At 35.2% G+C, this 24,279-nt stretch overlaps 1 long non-coding RNA gene across 1 annotated transcript; it reads left to right on the forward strand.

Moving 5' to 3' along the window:
- The first annotated feature begins 16,281 nt into the window (after positions 1 to 16,281).
- Positions 16,282 to 16,715, forward strand: LOC133865426 (uncharacterized). The gene is made up of 2 exons (XR_009899714.1): positions 16,282 to 16,403; positions 16,514 to 16,715. It is a non-coding gene; the product is annotated as an uncharacterized LOC133865426 (long non-coding RNA).
- The last annotated feature ends 7,564 nt before the right edge of the window (positions 16,716 to 24,279 follow it).

The raw sequence follows: 24,279 nt of genomic DNA on the forward strand, positions 1-24,279 counted from the left end.
TTAAGTAGAGTTTGAACTTTAATTTGAGTTATGACTGTGTTTGGCATGAATGTGGTGGAATTAACTATTAATTCTCATATTAGGTATATGAACTAGTCTACTTTGGGCTCCATCTTTGCATGATATGATTATTGCTTAGCTTTATGTTGGATATGGCTTTCCTATTCCACCGTGTTAAAATATCAAAATTATTTTAGGTCGACCTTGTAAAAGGTAATAACATTACTCTGTGTTGGCTGATTGAACTTGTTTTCTGTTGGAGATATCTGTAGACCGAATGGGTATGAGGTTGGGTGGTTTTTTTTTTTTTTTTTTTTTTTCCTCCTGTTGCTAGTAGCTAAGAATATTGTAAGATTGATTATTGTGTTTCAAATTGTGATATTTGATTTTGTTGAATATTTTTGGGTCTTTATCATATTTTAGTGCAATGTTCTTATATTCTTATTTGTTTTAACTAAGACCCATTTCTTGAGGTGAAGAGAAAAAGAGACAAGAAGAAGGAGGTATGACCTTGTGTAATTTTTTTTTTAGCTAATATTTATTAGTCCTCTTTCTTGCATCACTGTCTATTTGTTCAACAGTGTGAGATGTTACTTGAACATCTATTATTGATGAATTTGATATACTTATATATGGACTATATGCGCACCAATAAAAACCGTAGTTTGTGGTATCCTAAGTATTTTTTTTTTTGCCTATTGTAGCATGAACTAGCTATGAAAAAGATTAGTAGTTGTAAATAGGACAATGGGGTAACCAATATAATTTCTTTTCTTTTCTTTTTTATTTTCTATATCAATATGCTGCATAAGTTGTTTGACCGGGTATTTGATTAAATTACTTTTGTTGTTTAGACTTTTCATATCAGTTGTTATTGCTCTTAGAATAATATGGAGAATTGAATGTCCAATTCTTGTCTGGTAACTGTCTAGAAAAACAAAAAAAAATAAAAAAATTAGTAAATCATATGCTTTCTCTCTTCTTTGAGTCAATAAGCATTTTTGAATGTTGTGATTTTTCTATGCTTATTGATCATTAATGATGAGTTCTGCTTACCTTCTAAAAGTTTCATGTTTGCTATTGTAGGTGGATGTTATAAAATCTCAATGGAATGTTTTGCAAGCTCATATTTAACATTTTCATGACTTTACTGAACTTATGGCCTTTCATCAAGAGTAAATAAAATGAACGATTTGTCTTGCTTTTGAATTATCATATTCTATGTTATTCTGGAAAATCTTGTTTGCTAAATTGTCTAAAATGTATGGAATTAGTAATAACATAAAGATGTTCGATAGAATTGGTTACGGTATGTTACTGTTATAATTGAGAAATAACCTCAATTAGAAAAGGCAATGCCATGTTGGGGTTCATCACATGCATGCAGTTCTATGTTTTTTCCTCATTTCTTTTCACTTTCCAGTTAGGTATCATTGAATGTTGATATTGTTGAAGACAAAGTGAAAAAGCGTGCTATATACTAAAATGAAGTTGCATATGCATCTCTTCCAAGCATTTATGGTTATCTTATTCATGATTGCAGCTTGGACTTTTCCCCTCTTTGCTTGATTAATTTGGTGCTTTATTTCACATTAGTGTCGTTGTTGACAGTTTGATCGTCAGTTTTATATTTTGTCCGTATGTTATTGTCATTATTATTATTATTATCCTTATCATTACTTTGACATAAAAAATGTGTATATTTATAATGTGATAAAGCAAGATGAGCTTAAGCTCATTTAAAGAGTATATAGTTAAAAGTTAGTCATTTTTTTTTTTTTTTTTTTGTAATTTCTTTTACTAGTTAACTTTTACCGTGTTTGGTGTTTGTTAGGTATATGAACTAGTCTACTTAACTTCTAGGTTATTAGTCTTAATATAAATGAATTATTGATAATTATAAATGAATTATATATATATTTAAAATTTTTATAATATCATTAGTGGCAACCTATATGTCGTCGTTAATAATAGAGCATTAGCGGCCACTTTGGGGCCGCCGCTAATAATATAGCATTAGCGGCGACCCATGTGTCGCCGCAAATAATGTTTCTTTTAACTTTTTTAATATCATTACGGGTCGCCACTAATGATAGAGCATTAGCGGCCACGGCGACCCATGTGTCGCCGCAAATAATGTTTTTTTTAACTTTTTTAATATCATTACGGGTCGCCACTAATGATAGAGCATTAGCGGCCACGGCGACCCATGTGTCGCCGCAAATAATGTTTTTTTTTTAACTTTTTTAATATCATTACGGGTCGCCGCTAATAATAGAGTATTAGCGGTGACTTTTGGGTCAGGTTTTAAAGTTTTTTACCGTAAAAAATATTATTAGTAACGGCGACAAATGTCGCGCCGCTATTGAGTGACTCATTAGCGATGACCCGTTGAGTCCCCGCTATTGTCGCCCCTAATAGGCTTATTTTTTGTAGTGATTGCTGATGGCCTGAACAATCTCCAATGAATCATCCTCCAGAAGGAACTAACAAAGTCCCAGCTCCTATTGATCTATCAATCCTATTGATCGATCACGATCGATCGGATGATATATCGATCCTATTGATCGATCACGATCGATTAGATGATCTATCGATCTTATTGATCTATCAGGATGGATTAGATGATCTATCGATCTTATTGATCTATCACGATCGATCAGATGATTTATCGATCATATTGATCTATCTCACGATCGATTGGATGATTTATCGATCCTATTGATCTACCAATCCTTTTTTTTTTTTTTGAAATCATCTTCCGATCCTATTGATCTATCACGATCGATCGGATGATCTATCGATCCTATTGATCTATCACGATCAATCGATCACGATAGAACAATATGATTGATAGACCATCTGATCGATCGTAGTACATTAATTAGTTTGATTGATCGTGATGGAGTTCAATTGATCAGACTTGACACAATGAAGGTATTCTGCCTGGAATAAAAAATAAAAAATAAAAAAAATAAAAAAAGAAAAAAAGAAGAAGAAGATGTTTTCTACCTATTTAATTGTTGTCTAGAAGCTTCTTCATATTTCTGGAGAATGCTATGAATATTGCCCCATTCCCGTAAGTTTGCTCGACAAAAAAGCAAGTTATCGTCAGCGAAAAAGAGATGATTTATCCGAGTACCACTCTGGGTAATGGGAATACCTGTGAGATTCCGAAGCCTCTCTTCATTGTGTAACATGGAACTCAACGCTTCAGTGCATAAGATTAAGAGGTAGGGGGAGGGATAATGTTGCCATTTGGTTTACCATTAATGAGAATAGCATAAGACACTAACCTTACACAAATCATCAATAGGTTTACCCATGTTTCCACAAAACCCAACTTCCTTATCGTAGCTTCAAGAAACTTTCATTCCATGCGGTCGTAAGTCTTGCTCATATCAAGCTTTAAAGCCATAAAACCATCCTTTTCTTTCAACCGTTTATCCAGGGTATGGAGTGTTTCGAGAGCCACTAGAATATTGTTCGTAATGAGTCGCCTCGAGATGAAAGTACTTTGTTCCTGCGATATGATTCAGGGTAAAACAACTTTGAGCCTATTTGCTAACACCTTAGCAATGAGCTTGTAAAAAACGTTACATAGGAAAATTGGTCTATATTCCGTAAGTCGTGTAGGATTTGAGACTTTAGGAATAAGCACAATATTAGTGACATTGATAGATGGGTCAAAAGAACCCCCCATTTAAAAAAGGAGAAATGCTAGACATCCTAACAAAGGTTGTCTAGCATTCCTTAAAAAAGACAGCGCAACATGGGTCACCTCAGTGTTGGGGGTAAAGGCCAATAACAAAATACGCAGCGGAAATTATCTACCTCTCTTTGTGCAAATTAAATAGTCAATCTAGCTAGCACCAAAATATCAACTCATCCAAAAACAATGCAGAAAAATAAATCCAGCAACCACCATAAGCAAGACACCAAAATTTTTTCGTGGAAAACCCTCCGGTGTGAAGGGAAAAACCACGGGACCTAGTCCAGTTAAAACTTCCACTATCAACAATAATGGGCTTACAAATTGTCTTCTCTAGAACAATATCTAAAGGTTATCATCACATCAAGAATACACATATTCTTGGATTAAAACAAAAATTCATCACTTCAAAAGTGGATTCCAACAAAAACAAAGAAAGGTCTCACCAAGTGGGGATAGACAACTGAGCAACTGGAGAGGAAGTACAACGATCGACACCAGTCAATGCGTAGCTCTTGTCGTCAGGAACAACATACTAAAATTTCATCAAGATCGGACCATAGATGACCCTCCAATCTTTGACGGAAATAGCTACGTTAGAAGCTCTATTTTTTCTCCTTTCCCTCACTGTTTTGGACGAAGCTCTCTCCCTCCCAAACTCTCTGTTTCTTTTTTTTCTCCCACACACGACTGTAAAACCAGCCAGCCTTTCTTTTCTTTCTATTTTTTTTTTCTTCTTCTTTGGTCGCAAGTCACGCATTGTGCGTGACTTGCTTGCTGCCAACAGAAACAGGGGTGACAGCCCCTGTTTTGTTGGTTTGGGTTGGTCCCCCACGTAGGAGGGACCACCCAACAAATCTCCCCCTCCCGACTACGTGAGGGGCTCCACCAAGCCCGTTTTCCTTATGCAAATTTCAAGCTGTTGCATAGGCAACGTTTTTGTCATCATATCTGAACCATTATCATCAGTATGGATTTTCTCAATATGCAACAATTTCTCATCCAACGTATCTCGGATCCAATGATACCTAACATCAATATGTTTGGATCTTGAGTGAAAAGTTGAATTCTTACTGAGATGGATGGCACTCAAACTGTCACAGTAAAGCAAATACCTCTCTTGCTGTAGACCCAGTTCTTGTAAGAACTTTTTCATCCATAACAATTCTTTGGTAGCTTTTATAACAGCAATGTACTTTGCCTCTGTAGTGGACAAAGCAACACATTTTTGCAATCTGGATTGCCATGACACTGCTCCCCCTGAATAAGTAATCAGATACCCTGAAGTAGACTTTCTGAAGTCAATATCATCGGCCATTTTGCATCTGTAAACCCATCAAGCACCTGCTTACCGTTACTGAAGCACAAGCATACTCTCGAAGTACCTCTGAGATACCTGAGAATCCATTTCACAGCTGCCCAATGATCTTTGCCGGGATTAGAAAGGAACCGACTGACAACTCCAACAGCATGAGCGATATCAGGCCTCGTACACACCATGGCATACATCAAGCTACCCACAATTGAAGCATAAGGCACTTTCTTCATTTTCTTTCTCATTTGTAGGACTTTGCTTTGAACTTAGCTTCAAATGACCTGCAAGTGGAGAGCTCACTGGTTATGCCTTGCTCATGTTGAACCTGTCTAATACCTTCTCAATATAACTCTCTTGCGATAGCCACAATCTTCCATTTTTCTTGTCACGAGAGATCTTCATACCAAGAATCTATCTTGCAGGTCCCATGTCCTTCATAGCAAAGGACTTACTCAACTCCTCATTCAATCTGTCAATTTTGCTAGTGTCACGACCAACTATCAACATGTCGTCCACGTATAGCAAGAGAATAGTAAATTCTCCATCTGAGAACTTCTTCACAAATACACAGTGATCAGAAGTAGTTTTGTCATACCCATGCTCAACCATGAAGGAATCAAATTTCTTGTACCACTGTCTCGGTGCCTGCTTGAGTCCGTACAAGTTCTTTTTCAACTGACACACTAGATGTTGCCTCTAGTTGTAAACCCCTCTAGTTGCTCCATATATATTTTCTCCTCCAAGTCACCATGAAGGAAAGCAGTCTTCACATCAAGCTGTTCAATCTCCAAATTCATATTGGCAGCCAGACCTAGAACAGCTCTGATAGAAGACATTTTCACCACTGGTGAAAAAATTTCTTCAAAGTCAATACCCTTCTTTTGACTAAACCCCTTCACAACCAGCCTTGCCTTGTACCTTGGTTGTGATCTGTTTGGTTCAATCTTGCATCTAAACACCCATTTATTCTTGAGTGCTCTCTTGCCCTTAGGCAATTCCACCAAATCATATGTGTGGTTCTCATGCAAGGATTTCATGTCTTCTTGCATGGCTTTTTGCCACTCATTTTTCTGGTCATGTAACATAGCCTTCTGATAACTTTCTGGCTCTCCTCCATCAGAAAATAACACATACTCATCAACTGAATATCTTCTCGAAGGTTGGCGCTCTCTGGTAGATCTCCTCAACTGAATCTCAGTGGATGGCTCCGAGGAAGCTTGCTCTAGGTGTTCTTCTGACTCCACATTATCAACTGCGGGCTCACTATTTCTACCAATTGTGTCAACATGTTCTTCTTGTACATCTCTCCTATGTTCATCATGTGTCACACATGGAGGAACAACTGAACCCAAATCGATACATTCTTCACAGAGAGACTCTGGCTTTTTAGTCTGTTCTATGTCTTCAATGGTTTGATCTTCAAAGAAAACAACATCTCTGCTCCGTATGATTTTCTTAGAAACTGGATCCCAAAGTCTGTAACCAAATCCTCATGTCCATAACCCAGGAAAATACACTGTTTAGCCTTGCTATCAAGCTTGGACCTCTCATCTCTAGGAACATGAACAAATGCCCTGCAACCAAACACTCTCAAGTGCTCAAAAGAAACATCTTTCCTTGTCCACACCCTTTAAGGAAAGTCACAATTCAAAGGAACTGACGGAGAAAGATTGATCAAGTCAACTGCAGTTTTCATTGCCTCACCCCAAAAGGATTTAGGCAATTTTGCATGAGAGAGCATACACCAGATTCTTTCACAAATAGTTCTGTTTATTCTCTCTGCTACGCCATTATGCTGCGGAGTCTTGGGCACAGTTTTCTCAAGCCTAATGCCATGGCTTCTGCAGTACTCTTCAAACGGACCTCTGTATTCACCACCATTATCTGCTCGAACACATTTCAACTGCCTCCCAGTTTCTCTTTCAACCTTCATGTGAAAGGCTTTGAACACATCTAGCACATGATCTTTAGTTTTCAAAGCAAAAACTCACACTTTTCTAGAGTGATCATCAATAAATGTCACATTATAAAGTGCACCACCAAGAGTTTAGTGTTCATAGTGCAGACATCAGTGTGACCTAAATCAAGAATATTAGTCTTTCTTGATTGTGGGGATTTATGAAATGAAACTCTTCTTTGTTTTCCAACAAGACAATGAGTACATGGCATTAGTGATGTACCTTTGATATTAGGTAGGAGTTGCTTCTTGGCAAGAACTTGAAGTCCCTTCTCACTCATGTGACCAAGCCTCTTGTGCCATAGTTCAGTGGAAGTTTCATTCTCAACAACATTTACATCTCCCTTGACTAATCTTGTTTCAGTCTTGTAAAGAGTGTTAATCTTCTTTCCCCTGGCTAAAATAAGAGAACCCTTGCAAAGTTTCCATTGTTCATCTCCAAGGTAATTATGGTAGCCTTCATCATCAAGCTTCCCAATGGAAATCAAGCTAAAGCACATTTCAAGAACATATCTGACATCTTTGAGAAGCAATTTGCACCCAATGCTAGTTTCTAACTGTATATCTCTCATGCCCATAATTTCACATTTTGCTTCAGTTCTCATCTTGACCCAATCAAATTTGCCACTAGTGTAGGAAGAGAAGAAATCTCTATGTGGCGTAATATGAAAGGAAGCTGTCGTATCAACTACCCACATAGACTCATGACATACGAGATTAATATAAGCATCTTCACAAACAACTAAATCATCACCATCAGATGCAACTGCTGCAGTGTCTTTTTCTTCTTTCGGTTCTTCACTTTTTTCTTTCAACTGTTCCCTTTGAAATTTTCTGCACTCTCTCTTCATATGCCCAGGCTTGCCACAGTGATAGCATTTTATTTCTTTTCTTGTCTTGGACTTTCCCCTTGACTTGTCATGACTGTCATCACCACGAGGTTTTTTGCTTTTACTTCTCTGCCGCTTTTCTGTAACAAGTGCCTTTGTATGAGAAGAAATATCCTGCTCTTTTCTTCTTGCCTCTTCATTGAGCATGCTGTCTTTTACTATAACCATAGTCATTACACCGTTAGGAGCTGAATTGCTGAGTGACACTACCAAGGTTTCCCAACTATCCGGCAAAGAACTCAACATATGTAATGCTTGCACCTCATCATTTAGCACAAGTTTCATGGTAGACAACTCATTCAATAATCCCTGAAAATTACTTAAATGCTCCGTAACACTTTGCCCATCTTTGTTCTGAGCAGTCCTTCGCTCATAAAGACTCTTTAACTTCAACCAAAGTAAGTAAGCATCAACTTCTTTAGCTACATGATAGAAGACACTTTGATCAACCCATTGCCAAATATGTCTGACGGCTTTCCTATTTAATTTTTTTCCATTCATCATCGGTTTTGGCATCCGGTTTAATCCCATTCAACTCAATAGGCTCAAACAATTCTTTATAGTACAAAATATCTTCCATCCTAGTCTTCCAAATTGCATAATTGGAAGCTGTGAGTTTAACCATGCTATTAGATGACTCATCCATTTAATTTACACAGCAATTTCACAACCAAACCTCTGATACCACTTTGTTGGAGGTGAAGGCCAATAACAAAATATGCAGTGGAAATTATCTACCCCTCTTTGTGCAAATTAAATAGTCAATCTAGCTAGCACCAAAATATCAACTCATCCAAAAACAATGCAGAAAAATAAATCTAGCAACCACCATAAGCAAGACACCAAAATTTTTACGTGGAAAACCCTCCGGTGTGAAGAGAAAAACCACGGGACCTAGTCCAGTTAAAACTTCCACTATCAACAATAATGGGTTTACAAATTGTCTTCTCTATAACAATATCTAGAGGTTATCATTACATCAAGAATACGCACATTCTTGGATTAAAACATAAATTCGTCACTTCAAAAGTGGATTCCAACAAAAACAAAGAAAGGTCTCACCAAGTGGGGATGAACAACTGAGCAACTGGAGCGGAAGTGCAACGATCAACACCAGTCAATGCGTAGCTCTCGTCGTCAGGAACAACATACTAAAATTTCATCAAGATCGGACCGTAGATGACCCTCTAATCTCTTATGGAAATAGCTATGTTAGAAGCTCTATGTTTTCTCCTCTCCCTCACTGTTTTGGACGAAGCTCTCTCCCTCCCAAAATCTCTGTTTCTTTTTTTCTCCCACACACGGCTGTAAAACCAGCCAGCCTTTCTTTTCTTTCTATTTTTTTTTTCTTCTTCTTTGGTTGCAAGTCATGCATTGTGCATGACTTGCTTGCTGCCAGCAGAAACAGGGGTGACAGCCCCTGTTTCGTTGGTTTGGGTTGGTCCCCCATGTAAGAGGGACCACCCAACACTCAGCTAGTGCCCCAAACTTGCTGGTAGAAACCCGCATAAATGCCATCTGGACTTGGGGACTTAATGGGGTGCATACTTTGAAGGGTTGCCGAGACATCCACACTAGTAAACGATAGAAGAAGAGTATGGTTCATCTTGTCCGTGACACTCCTCTTCACATGCAAAAAACAACCCTCCACACCCGAAGGGATTTGGGTAGTAAACAGCTCCTCATAGTATTTCAAAAAAGCCTTGCTAATCTCGTTTTTTTTCCTCCAAGTTCTACCTTCCCCAACCATAATACTAGTAATAGAGTTTACCTTTTTGCGGTGTTTCGCCCACGAGTGAAAGTACTTTGTATTTCGGTCACCAAGGCGGTACCAATTTTGCTTTGCCCTTTGCTTCCATCGAACATCCTCCCGTGCAAGGATCTCATCAATCTCACCTTGCAGCTGTTTAATGAGATCAGAATGTTCTGGTCTTGCCCGATCTTGTAGCTCAGCAAGTCTCTTAGTTTTCCTTTTAAGCTAGTCTGGTCCGTTCCCAAATATGCAAAGAAATTAATGGGTTCTATGCAAACATTGTATAAACAAGACCACCAACGCATAACACAAAGATTTCTCGCAAATCCAAATTAAGCCCAACAGGGAAAAACAAAACAAAAAACAAAAAAAAAAAAAAAACGACAAAGAGAGTGATCCTCACCTAGCAACCATGGAAGCCGAAATAGAAGCTAACTGCTAACCTTTTTGAGAGGGATGAGAAATTTCGGGGCCTCTGGGGCTTGGGTTTGGGATAGGAATTGAAATTTGTTGGTTGTGTTAAGTAAAAGGTAAGTAAAAATTATTATTATTATTATTTTTTACATGTCCACATAAAGGAGGGAGAGAGGTTCGAACTAATAACCTCCGCTTCATGAGGCGTGGTCTACAACCGATTAAGCTACCCTTGGGATAAGGAAAGATTAATTGTGAATTTGGTTAGCTGTGATAATTTGGAATTTTGGGGATTTTCTTATGTTTGTCAATATATATATATATATATATATATATATATATATATATAAACCAAGACTTCCGACATTAAGAGTTTTTAAACTTTGAAGGTGTAATTGTAAAAGCTATAAAACATGAGGAATGCTAGACATTCAAACACTTTTTTTCTAGAATTTGGTTCCAACCTGATGTGTCACAATCTCATGATATCTATAATTTTGGGAAGTGTGTCACAATCTCATAGGATTGTAACACATCAAGTTAGAACCAAATTCTGGAAAAAAGTGTTGGGATGTCTACCATTTCTCATAAAACATAGGTAGGTGAAGTTTTCCCAAATAATTTTCATATTTATATCACATCAGGATACTTTTTCAGATCAAAACCAGAAAATACTCCCAAAATATATTATCAAACATTGCCATATACCTGATTAATTTTATTAAAAATACACAAAAAAAAAAAATTTGAATGCATAAATACCAATTTTAAGAGTAATGTTATACATCACACTTATATCATATTTTGTCTTTTTGTAAAAAAAATAAATAATAAAAAAATATAAACTGATTAGTAGTGTTACATCAACAAAATGAAAATAATCAATTTTAACAAACTAAATTAAAAAAAAAAAAAAAATCTTTTTATTTAATTGGAACGAAAACTTTTATCTTTTTTTTTTTTTTTTGGGATGAATTTTTTTTCAAGTTAAATAAAAAATATATTTTTTTAATTTCTAATTAAATACTTTAATTAGAAAGCGTTTTTTTTTTTTTTTTTTTGGTGTAATTTAATAGAACGAAAAATTTATCTAATTATAATATAAGTGCATTACAGAGAAGATTTATTATTTTTTTAAAAAAAAAAAAAAGAAAACAAAAAGATCCATAAATTCTGAAAAAAGATCCATAAACTCGCCCACAAAAAAAAAAAAGAGGAGAATGTACGGTAACTGGCAATTGCAAGCTACCTTAAATTCTGAAAGAAGATCCATAAACTCGCCCACAAAAGAATAACCCCCGTCACTATGAGACGAAAAAGAATAAAAACACTTTGTTTATAATTTCAAATAAATTGTAGATTGTGAAATTAAATCAATTCAGACCGTTTGTTAAATTGAAAGGCGTGAAAAATACTATATATTAAAATTGTGACATAATATAAATAAAAATTGAAATCATATTTTTGTACTTTATGTTGTAGAAAAGTTTTGAACAAAAAATTATTTTTTGATTTATTAAAAAAATAAGCGTAGGTTTAAAAGTGATAAAAAAAAAAAAAAACTAATTTTTAATTTTTTTTTTATATGCCACCTTTTTAAAAAAGTAACACTTTTTAAGCTATTAGAGGTAAAAATTACTATGCAAACAAAAATGACCAAAAATTATATCTTGAAATTACAATGTATTCTATCTTTTTATCAACGGCAAACATGTGAAACACGTAGGGGTCTCACAAATTAGTAGTGAGAGTATATATATATATATATATATATACCTTTTCAATTGTCCATTCCAAGTTGATTACAAAAGACAACCTCGTAAAATCTCAGTTGGGACAGAAAAAGGTAAGCTGGGAGTAGGTATAGATCGAGCTAGAGACGTAGGGCTTTCGATCTCCTCCTCTTAATTAAGAATCACATGCATGGTGATGGTGATGGCGAGGTGTCGGCCGTGTGAAGGAATGAAGGAGGATTCACACCGTACTGCTTGGAAAACGAATGACACAAACACATAATATATAAATCCATCAATCAACTCAAATCATTTGCACCCGAAATTTGTAATTCTAAGATCAAACAAAACAGTTAAACACCAGGGTATTCAAGACCCACCAATAATCTGGGAACAAAATTCAGTTTTTGAATTGTGTGGTACCCAAAGGATTAATAAAGAATACCTGGGTCCTTGATATACTCAGCAAAAGTATTGCAATCAAAGCAAAGAGCAAGCCTCGTAAAACCCAGATCCTCGCACTCCCTCGAGCTTAGTTGCTCTTTTGTGGTACCCAAAGGTACTGCAGCAAATACCAGAGAACAAATATAGATCAACGAGCTCATCTCTCTCCCTGCCGAAAACTCAAGGATTTGTTCCAATTCCTGTCGCCAGAGAGAGAGAGAGAGAGAGGAGGAAGACGAAGTGAGGCGTGGTGTGAAGAAGAAAGAGAGATGAGGTTCCTGTGGAGGTTGAGATACAGGAAATGTTTTTGAGTATTCCCATGAATCGAACCGCAGATCAACCATACTTTCTTCGTTATTGTGCACTTAAAAACAAAGGCGCCTTTTCTTGTTTCTTAAGAATAGTTTTTGGAAACCTGTTTCCATTTTTTGTGTTTCTTTCATGTTTTTGTTTTCTCAGTTTTTTTTTTAAAAAAAACAACTAAGCAAATGCAGTCTACAGTGCCGAAACATGTTTTATTGTTTTGAAAACAGAAAATTGTTTCCAAAACAGGTTGCTAAACAGGCTCTAAGAATCTAGGCCCTATGACATTTTGAAAAAGGTAGTTGTGTACTCTAAACTAATCCGCCATGCCTCAAGAAAGAGGATCAGAAATTTATATGGGCTAGTAACCATTGAATCTTAGACTTATAATAGTGTCAATCATTACCATTTATCAAAGCCCAAGTATAAGAACTTAGAAATGGCAAATACCATAATTTTTTCCAGTTAAAGTTGTGTGAATGATACCTGTACTACGGTAATTTGACTTTTTAATTTAAATCAAAAAGCATAAATAGGTGTCCCCAAGGGGTAGCTCAATCGGCTGGGAACTACGCCTCATGAAGCAGATGTCACTAGTTCGAATCTCCCTTCCCCCTCTTGTGTGGACATATAAAAAAAAAAAAAAAAGCATGAATAGGAGGGTTAGATATTATAAGTAATATTTTTGCTAATGCTCCAAATTCATTGGGAAAATGGTTAGTTAATATTGAAATTGTTAATGTGAAAGACTGAGGTTCAATAACAAGATTTGTAATTAGGGGTGTAAACGAGCTGAGCTACTCGTGAGCTTACTCGAGATCGGCTCGAATAAACTCGACTCGTGCTCGAATCGATTATTAAATGAGCTACTCGTGAACACGAAAATCAAACTCGATTATTAAACGATACAAACTCGTATAAACTCGGCTCGACTCGACTAAAGCTCGTGAACTCGCTCGTATAAGGATCGACTCGTTTATTAAGGCTCGACTCGTATATATATATATATATATATATATATATATATATATATATATATTAATGAATAATATATTGTGTGTATTATGTAAGCATAAATTAAGTAATAAATAACAATAGTTATTAGTCAATATATATTAATTGGTCATATGTATATAAAATAGTAAAAGTGAATAATGTCAATAATTAATTGTTAGTCATATAATATAATGACAATCCAGATATTTAATCAAATTATTCATGTAATATAATAGAATTATAATTTATAAGACTATATAATAATATAACATTGTACCATACTACCATATGACATGTAAATATAAAATATGCAATCATTTTACTATATGTTATGAGTATTGTCGTTAAATATTTAATAATCATTACATACGGATTGTTAGATCATGTTAACATGTTAAATATACTATCATATGATAATACTTAGATCATATGATCATATAATATTAGTATTATTAGTAGGTAGTTATGAATTATGATAAATTTGATAATTATGATTTATGACTCGTAAATTTATAATGATCATACTTAATTACTTGTTATAGATTCATTGATAATCTCATAAATCAAGTGATATGATATGATATGATTCATAATTCATAATCATAAATATATATACATATTAGTAACATATATAATTATAGCTACATATATAGTGTCATATATGATATAGACTATAGTATACAAATTCATACTAATATAATGATTTAGTATTTAGATACTTAGTTCGATACACTCATACACTTAATAAGTATAATTTATGATTTTAAGTATTTAATAATTATTAGCAATATTGAGATGCAATGACTATGTATATAGATTACATACGTAAGTTACAGTAAGTATGAATTCACATTATTCATATGATATAATGACACTTATGAAACTTAATCATATTATTCATATATAATAATAATGTAATTCATACAATCCCAAATTAAATTATTAGGATTAGAATTACTTACATATTAATTATAATCACAATTCACAAGTTATGAATTATCTTTATAATTTAGATCATATGATTTAACATTGTGCTATATAATCATTAATAGTTAGATATGATCTAATTAGTATTATCAAACGACTTTAAAAAAAAGTATAATCATTATAAAAAAAAAAAAAAAAAAAAAGAATAAAAAAAAGAATAAAGTTAAAAATAGATAATCGGATCTATGGTGCCTTTAAAAGTTATTAGTTAAACTAGATAAAGTGAAATTTAATTAGCTATTTTAAATTGAGATTTAGTTAGCTATTTTATATAAAAATTTACATAAAACTTTGAAAATACTCTTAGTCATTTAGACAAGTCCCACCTACCCATAATTTCTTATGCTTATCCTAAGTTTTAGTCAGTTAAGACTTTTTTAAAAATAAAAAATAAAAAAAAGAAAAAGAAAAAAAAAGAGGTGTCTAGTACTACATTTCTCATTGTCTTGTGTAAAGGGAGTTTTATATTAGGTAAATGATCGAAAAAACCACTCAGTTAGAGACCATGCACATACCACTCCTTCAAACACTCCCCTTCATATATATAATACTCCTCTTTATATTAATATGACCGTATACACTATAACATCATATCTCATTTTTGACTTGTCTGACTCAAGACCCATCTTTCAACCAATATATATAAAAACAAGAAAACAATTCACATCCGAACTCTTGATTTAAAGGAAAATGCATTTCTCCCATTTTTTTTTTCCTAAATGGTAAAAAGCTTTGTCCTTTGTTAAGTCAAACAAGGTGTTTTGGCTTTGACACAATTGTCCGCGTGTCAGGAAATGTTTTGAGCAGTGCGCCTATCACTTGCAATAATGACGCCTATTCGCCTAATGTAAACATTTTCTTCCAAAAAATATCAGCCACTTTTATTCCAAATTTATCCTCAACAAATATCGTATCTTCTCTCTATTAACTCTTCACATCGGTGACGGAGTCAGAATTTTGATTTAAGAGGGTCAAGATTAAAAAATAGATTAAAAATACTTAAAAAATATAATAAATTAGTAATTTAAAATATTAAATAGAATTATTGTTGTTTTTCATAATCTCAGGTAACTACAATTATATATTTCATACAATAAAAATTTATAATAAAAACTTAAAAAAAAAAAAGAATAAAAACTATATATATTCTTAAACAAGAAATTTAAAAGAGTAATCTAAATATAAAAGCTTAATTAATGAAAAAGTTTGATTAAATATCTAAAAATTTTCAAGAAAGAAAAATTGTAAAAAAACAAAAAAAATTGCTCTTTTTTGAATACAAACTCTCCGGCTCTCAAAAAAATAACTAAAAAATTTATAGAATAATTATTAAATGGCTAGAAGAAGACAAATTTGATGGCAAAAAAAGACTACTAAAAGAAGAGTCGCAATTATTTGATGGCCATGATATACTTGACAGTTTAAAAGTTGCAACTTTGCAAGTTGTTGCTTCAGACCTGACAATTTCACAAAAACGCACTAAAACATTGCTCCCAAACGCAGTCGTTTAGCACTAAAGGAGTTGAACCCAGCTGGCTCACATTATCTCCAAGGCTCCACATGTTTGCTGCCACGTACCCCTATCCTCTAAGCCTTATCTCCCTCTTCTCCAGGCTTCCACAACTTCACCACTTCAGTTCCAAGCTTCCATCCTTCTGTTTCATTCCCAAAGCTCCACCAGCAAGCTTCAGGAAAATACCTGTGATAGTGGCTAAGGATAGCACATAATCTGGAATTTTTTACAAGGGATAAGGAAACTTTTGGAAGGTGAGGGGGGGGGGGGGGGGGGGGTGCTTGACCCCTCTCGACCCCCCCTCCCTCCGCCCCTGCTTCACATTTACCCCTCAAGGAAAATTTTTATCGTGGTTGACACTGTCTCGTCCTTCCTTCAAGTTCAAGGTGCATCTTCTTCAACCTCCTTTGCTTGATTTTTTTGCTTTCAAATTTTAATGGTTTGACGAAATCACCTGAAAAACTAACCAAATCTCGGTATGACTTATGAATCTCAGCCACAACAGTCCACAACTCTTAAAATGGACTTGCTTCAAAATCATTTCTTTCCAAGCTTTCAAGATTGAGAATGACGCTTCTGGCTTCAGCTCCGTTCCATCTGGTTTGTTTTCTACTTTCCTGTCCTTTGATTTTCTGGATTTTGTGTATGAGATTTGTTGGTTGATTTTTATTTTATTTTTTAAGTCGGATTTGTTGGTTGATTGGTTTTGATTTTAGGGTTCTCGATCTACTTGTTTGTGTTAGGATTTTTTTCACTCCAGTCGAGCTCGAGCCGAGTACTCGAGCTCGGGATCGACCAAAATGATCGAGCTCGAGCTCGAGCTCGATCAGCAATTCTTTCTTAGCGAGCCGATCTCGCACACCAAAGTTAGGCTCGTGTCGAGCTCGAGCTCGAGCTCGAGCTTCACTGTTACATAAACGAGCCGATCCCGAACAGCCAATACCCGCTCAGGATCGGCTCGTTTACACCCCTATTTGTAATTAAAGGGGGCCATGTTCAAACACATGTTATCTTGAGGGTGCCATTTACATAATTTCATGGAATTTTTTTTTTTTTTTTTCAAAAAAGGGAGGGTTGGGTACTGGAACCTCCAACCCTTAACCTAGAGTAAATCATGTGTTACGTGGTGGACCAAGTATGGAGCAACTGTGGAAATATTAATCATGGTTGTTAGATTCAAAAAAGTTTAGAACTTATCATGATATTGATACACAATATATTATGTCTAAGCAAAGGTACTTTCATTATAGCTCAATCTCCTGCATACACGTTATGCTATTGTTGTGTTTTTGTTTTCTTTATGTTAAGTCGCCAACTGTTATGAAAGATTTAAAAACAAATAAGAATAAAAAATGATGAATTTAATTATTTATTTAATAATAAAAAATATTTTAAAAAATATGGTTATAAGATAAGCTTCTTGCTTAATTTGGAGTCATCTTAATGTCTCTTATAACTATCTCTCAAATTTTTTTTGTAAGCTTCAAATTTTAAAAACAGAATCACGTGAACAACCAAAGTACTTTATTGATTTGCCTCCCGAGCTATCTAATTTTTACTGTCATCAATTTATATGACAATCATATAATAATTTATTAAATATTATTACTCTAATAAATCATAATTTTTCACTTAAAAATCGCAACTTTTCGCTCTAAAAATAAAAAAATAAAATTGCAACTTTGAAACATGCATCAAGAACTCAGCAAGTGTATATATATATATATATATATAAAGTACAATACTTACACGCAATCTTAAAAGTAAACAAGTCAGCAAAAGTTGCAAAACACAACTTTGTTGGAAATTGGAAACCACACATACACTAAAGAGAGAATGAAAAGGAAGAGAGACAATAAATTGATAGAGAACTTTGTATACTTTTATTCAACTTTATTAAAAATAACTTGCTTACATGGATATTTATAGGATACAAATGACCATTTTAACTTCTTCACATTAACTCCATTCATTTACATCTCAAATAACTCCCATGTAACTCCTATGTAAAATAACTCTTGAACACTCAAAAGACAACCTCTTCAAGTCACTTAATTAGTAACTTATAAGAATAAGAAAAGATTCAAATAAATGTTACTAAAAATTAAGTTTATTATTCAACATCCCCTTTTAAACTTAATTTCTAATGACTCCAAGTAATGCTCGTAACTTGCTAAAAATCTCATTTTTTAGAGGCTTTGTAAAAATATCCGCAACTTGATCATGAGTCTTCACAAACTTGAGTTGTACCTCCTTCTTGACAATGCACTCTCTAATAAAATGATACCTTGTGTTGATGTGTTTGCACTGATCATGGAATACCAGATTTTTCGCCAATGCAATTGCCAACTTGTTCTCAACAAAAATTTTCGTAGCATCTTCTTGTGGCATGTGTAGCTCTTTCAACAATTTCCTCAACCAAATTGCATGACAAACACTTGATATAGCGGCAAGATATTCAGCTTCACATGTTGAAATTGTCACAATTGGTTGCTTTTTAGAACTCCAAGTAAATGCCGAACTCCCCAAATAAAAAACAAATCCAGTTGTGCTATTTCTATCATCTACATCTCCACCCCAATCACTATCACTGTAACCCACAAGTTTAAATTCATTAGAGGATGGATAAAGTAGACCAAAATCAATTGTACCTTTGACATAACGAAGAATTCTTTTAGCCGCCTTGAAATGAGTTGTGGTAGGTAATTCCATATAGCGACTAACAAGCCCAACTCCATAGAGAATATTCGGCCTTATGCATGTCAAATATCTCAAACTTCCAACTAAACTCTTGAAGATTGTTGGATCCACCCTTTCGCCTTCTTCATGCTTTGACAATTTAATCCCACATTCTACTGGAGTGCTAACACGTTTGCAATTGTTCATCTAGAACTTTTTTAGCATTTCCCTTGCGAAACTTCCTTGAGAAATAAAAATTCTTTTCTCCATTTGCTTTACTTCAATTCCAAAATAATAGGACATGAGGCCAATATCTGTCATTTCGAATTCTTGAGTCATTGCTTTCTTGAAATCCTCGAACATACTTGGATTGTTGCCTGTAAAAACTAAATCATCCACATACAAGCAAACAAGCAAAATATTTCCATTTTCACACACCTTAGCATAAAGAGCATATTCATGAGGACATTTGGTGAAGCCATTCTTTTGAAAGTAGTTATTAATTCTACTATTCTATGCCCTTGGTGCTTGTTTTAAGCCATATAACGCATTTTTCAATTTCAAGACTTTCTCCTCATCCCCTTTGATGACATAGCCCATAGGTTGTTCAACATAAATTTCTTCTTCAAGAATTCCATTCAAGAAAGCGGATTTTACATCCGTTTGATAAATCTTCCATTTATTTTAAGCTGCAAGAGAAATTACCATCCTTATGGTTTCCAACCGTGCAATAGGAGCAAAAACTTCACCATAATCAATGCCGGGTCGTTGGCTATAACCCTTGGCAACGAACCTTGCTTTGTATCTCTCGATTTCTCCTTTAGCATTCTTCTATGTCTTGAACACCCACTTCACTCCAATGGGATTTTGTTCTTTTGGAATAGTGGTTAACTCCCATGTGTTGTTCTTTTCAATTGCTTTGATTTCCTCATCCATGGCATTTCTCAATTTTTCATCTTTCACCGCTTCTTCAAAACCTATTGGTTCACAATCCGCAAAATGACAATAAAGAGTTAGATCATCATTTAAATTCTCTGTTACCTCATAGAGTTCTTGGAGACTTCTCATGTGTGGTGGCCTTTCATGAGAACTTCCTCTCGAAGATGATGACGACGATGTACTAGAATTTGTTGGTGATGGAGAAGGTGTAATGACCTCTTTGTTTCTTGACTCTTTTTCTTCTTCTTCAAGAAAAGGAAAGAAATCATATTTTTCTTCCTCTTGAGTGCTCCAATCCCAAAAATCTTCTTCATCAAACTCCACATCTCTATTAATCACAATTTTGCCAGAATTTGGATTGTAAAGCTTGTAGCCTTTAGAACTTGAGTCATAGCCAATGAAAATGTACCTCTTGCTTTTATCATCAAGCTTGGACCGCTCTTCATCCGGTACGTGTGTATAGCCAATGCTTCCAAAAACTCGCAAATGAGAGACACTTGGCTTTCTTCTGTTCCATGCTTCTTGTGGTGTTTTGTTCCAAAGGCTTTTTGTAGGACAACAGTTTGATAAATATACAGCACAATCAACAGCTTCCGCCCAAAATTCTTTAGGCATTCTCTTTGTCTTCAACATGCTTGGAGCCATATTGAGAATTGTCCTATTTTTTTTTTCAACAACACCATTTTGTTGGGGTGATCTCGGAACCGTTAAAGGACGACGAATTCCATTTGCTTCACAAAATTCTTTAAATTCATTAGATGTGAATTCGCCTCCTCTATCGGATCTCAAGGATTTAATACAATAACCACTTTGTTTTTTTACAAAGATTTTGAATTTTTTGAAAACTTCAAAGACTTGAGATTTCTCCTTCAAAAAATAGACCCAAGTTTTTCTACTAAAGTCATCAATGAAAAGAAGGAAGTAACGGTTTTTACCGAATGAAGATGGCTTAATTGGTCCACAAACATCCGCATGAATAAGTTGAAGCGGCTCATTTGCTCTTGTAGTAGATTCTTTTGGAAAGCTTTTCCGAAATTGTTTGCCAACAAGACATCCTTTGCAAAGTTTATCTGGTTGATTAATGGAAGGCAAGCCATTCACCATCTTCTTTTGTGCCAACAATTTTAATCCACCAAAATTTTCATGTCCAAACCTCAAATGCCAAAGTCAAGATGAATCTTTCAAACAAGTCTTGAGACATTTAGCCACATCCGTTTGAATATTTAATAAAAACATTCTATTGCTTGTCATGGGAACTTTGGCTATCAAATTCTTCTTGTCATCTCTTAGTAAAAGACTACGATTTTTCATATGAATTTCATAGTCTTTTTCCAAGAGTTGTCCCAAGTTCAAAATATTACTTTTCATACTTGGAACAAAATAAACATTTGTAATAAATTGATGTTCTCCATTTTTCAAGCGAATTAAAATTGTACCTTTCCCTTTTATTGGAACTTTAGACAAGTCTCTGAAAGTAACATTCCCACTTACCGATTCATCAAGCTCCACAAACTTGTTTTTGTCTCCACACATATGGTTGCTTGCCGCGTTATCAAGATACCACGAGTTCTTCTCTCCTCTTTCTTTTCCTTTATAAGCTAGCAATAAAGTGGGCTCCGCTTCCTCATTTTCAGCATAATTAACTTTCTCTTCAACATTGTTAGTATGGCTTCTACACTCCCAAGCATAATGATCATATTTTTGACAATTATAACATTTGACTTGAGATTTATCGTACCTTCTTCCATATTGCTTCAAATTATTTCCTCGTCCTTGTCCTCTGGATGCTTGACCTCTCTCTTCGTAATTGAAACTATTACGTCCGCCTCTTCCTCTTAAAAGTATACAAAGTTCTCTATCAATTTATTGTCTCTCTTCCTTTTCCTCTACCACGGCCTCATCCACGTCCACATCCACGTCCTTGTCCTCTTTGACTTATTTCTTCTTCTTCTTTATCTTTGGAACAGATCTTTGTAGCTAGAACCTGTTCCAATGGCTCTTATTTCTTCTTGTTGAGCCTTTCTTCATGGGCTTGAAGAGATCCCATGAGTTGATCAATACTCATGGTTTCTAAATCTTTTGACTCTTCAATAGCAACAACGATATAGTCAAATCTTTGTTGCAAGGAACGAAGGATCTTTTCATTGACTCGAACATCCTCCAATCTTTCTCCATATCTCTTCATTTGATTTACTATGGCCAACACCCTTCAAAAATAATCTGCAATCGACTTGGATTCTTTCATTCGCAAAACTTCAAATTCATCTCTTAACGTTTGAAGGCGAACTTTCTTCACTTTATCAACTCCTTGATGAGGGTTTATTGAGAATCTCCCATGCTTGCTTGGAGGTGGTTGCATTCGCCACCTTCTCAAACATAGCTTCATCCAAACATTGATAAATAAGGGTGAGAGCTTGTTGATCCTTCTTTCGAAGTTTCTGCAAAGCCTCTCTTTGATTAGGACTTAAAGGAGCTTCGTCACTAGGCTCACCGTAGCCTTTTTCTACAATCTCCCAAGTATCTTGTGATCCAAGCAATGCCTTTATACGAATGCACCAATTATCAAAATTGTCTTTGGAAAGGTGAGGGAATTGAAATGGAAAGGTTGAATTAGCCATTTCTCTAGGATCAATAAGCTGCGCTCTGATACCAATTTGTTGGAAATTGGAAACCACACATACACTAAGAGAGAGAATGAAAAGGAAGAGAAACAATAAATTGATAGAGGACTTTGTATACTTTTATTCAACTTTATTAAAAATAACTTGCTTACATGGGTATTTATAGGATACAAATGACCATTTTAACTTCTTCACATTAACTCCATTTATTTACATCTCAAATAACTTCCATGTAACTCCTATGTAAAATAACTCTTGAACACTCAAAAGACAACCTCTTCAATTCACTTAATTAGTAACTTACAAGAATAAGAAAAGACTCAAAGACACAACCTCTTCAAATCACTTAATTAGTAACTTACAAGAATAAGAAAAGACTCAAATAAATGTTACTAAAAATTAAGTTTATTATTCAACCAACTTTAAAAGACTAAAAGTTTAAAATAAACACCCAACAAAAACACTGTACACGCAACACGCGTTTTGAGTGTTTTGGACTCAGACTAGAGTTATTAAAACATGGCGTTTTGTCATAAATAATTAACCCAGTGTTGTGCACAATGTTTGTCTTCTTCTTCTTCGTTAAGAGTCAGGACCTTTAACCTAAAAATGTCTGAAGCTTGAAGATCTAAAATGGTAAAAGCATGAAAGACTAAACTCTAGTTCTCTTAGTATTGGAAAAGTTCTGTCAGTCTAATGTAGATGTCCCTCTTGATGAGTGGTTGACGGTTGATGGCCCCCTCTCTACCCCCTTGACTCCGCCACTGGTCGGGAAACTTGCTTGTGGCCATTGAACTGAAGCACACATTATCTATTGCATTTCCCAAAGGAGCTGATGTTACTTGCTATAGAGCAAGGCCTTCTTGCATGCGGCAATAACTTGAGTATTGCCTTTGATAAGCTTGCTATAGAGCAAGGCCATCTTGCATGCGGCAATAACTTGAGTATTGGCTTTGATAAGCTTTCACTACAAAATAAATGGCATTTAGCCACCTGCCGTTAGCCACGTGGATTTAGTGACGTGGGTCTCGCGTAGTGAATCATGTTGTCCCTAAATGCATATTAGCATGCACTATAAGTACACAATATCAAGGCACATTAGGATGAGGCCCACACATGTGTGAATTCCCACAATGTGTCTTGGTGTTGTGCATTTGTAGTGCACTTATTGTAATTTGAGCATTTCCCTCGGCAACTTGGCATTTTAAAAATGTGGTTACTTAGAGACATGTGGTAAAATAGCGACGTGGCTAATTAAGCCACGTTGCTAAAATTGCGTTCGAGATTCATAGTTTCAAATTCGTCGAGGCGGATCTCCTCTCCCTGTGCCGACACCGAAAATACCCATTTGGCCGAGAATTTCCCCACTCCAACTACTCCATCGACCAACAAAAAGGACAAAAAAGGACCAAAAAATCACCAAAAAAACCTACGCAAGCGACCAACAAAAAGGACCAAAATTACCAAAAATGAGGCCTCTTCCATCGCTAGATCTCCATCTCTCGATCTGGATCTCCTCCCTCTCTCGATCTCTAGCTCTCTGAGTCGCCTAATCTCCACCGACGCATCTCCTCCCTCTCTCGATCTTCATCTCTCAATCTCTCTAGCTCTGAGTCGTCGGATCTCCACCGCTGGATCTCTCAATCTCTCTCTAGTTTTAAAGTATTGATTAAGTGATTAAATTTACCTCTTCATAATAGCTTAAGCTTTTAGTATAAGTGGTGATTTAACATGGTATCATAGCTAAAGGTTCTGAGTTCGAACCTTGACTCCGTCATGTATCTCCCGTTTCAATTAAATATTCCACATGTTAATCATCATCTATCAAAAGGAAGTCTGAGCCCACACATGAGGGTAGGGGTGGGCGCGGGCCGGATTGGGCCGGATTTGCATGTTTTCTACAACCCGCCCCGAGGTGAATGGGTTTAAAAATCAAGATCCGCAACCCGCATAATGAATGATCAACCCGCTGGGCCTCGGGTAGCACGGATTGGGACGGATTCATGCGGGTTCGGGTATTTTT

This window comes from Alnus glutinosa, chromosome 4 (genome assembly GCF_958979055.1).
Source record: "Alnus glutinosa chromosome 4, dhAlnGlut1.1, whole genome shotgun sequence".
Taxonomy (NCBI): domain Eukaryota; kingdom Viridiplantae; phylum Streptophyta; class Magnoliopsida; order Fagales; family Betulaceae; genus Alnus; species Alnus glutinosa.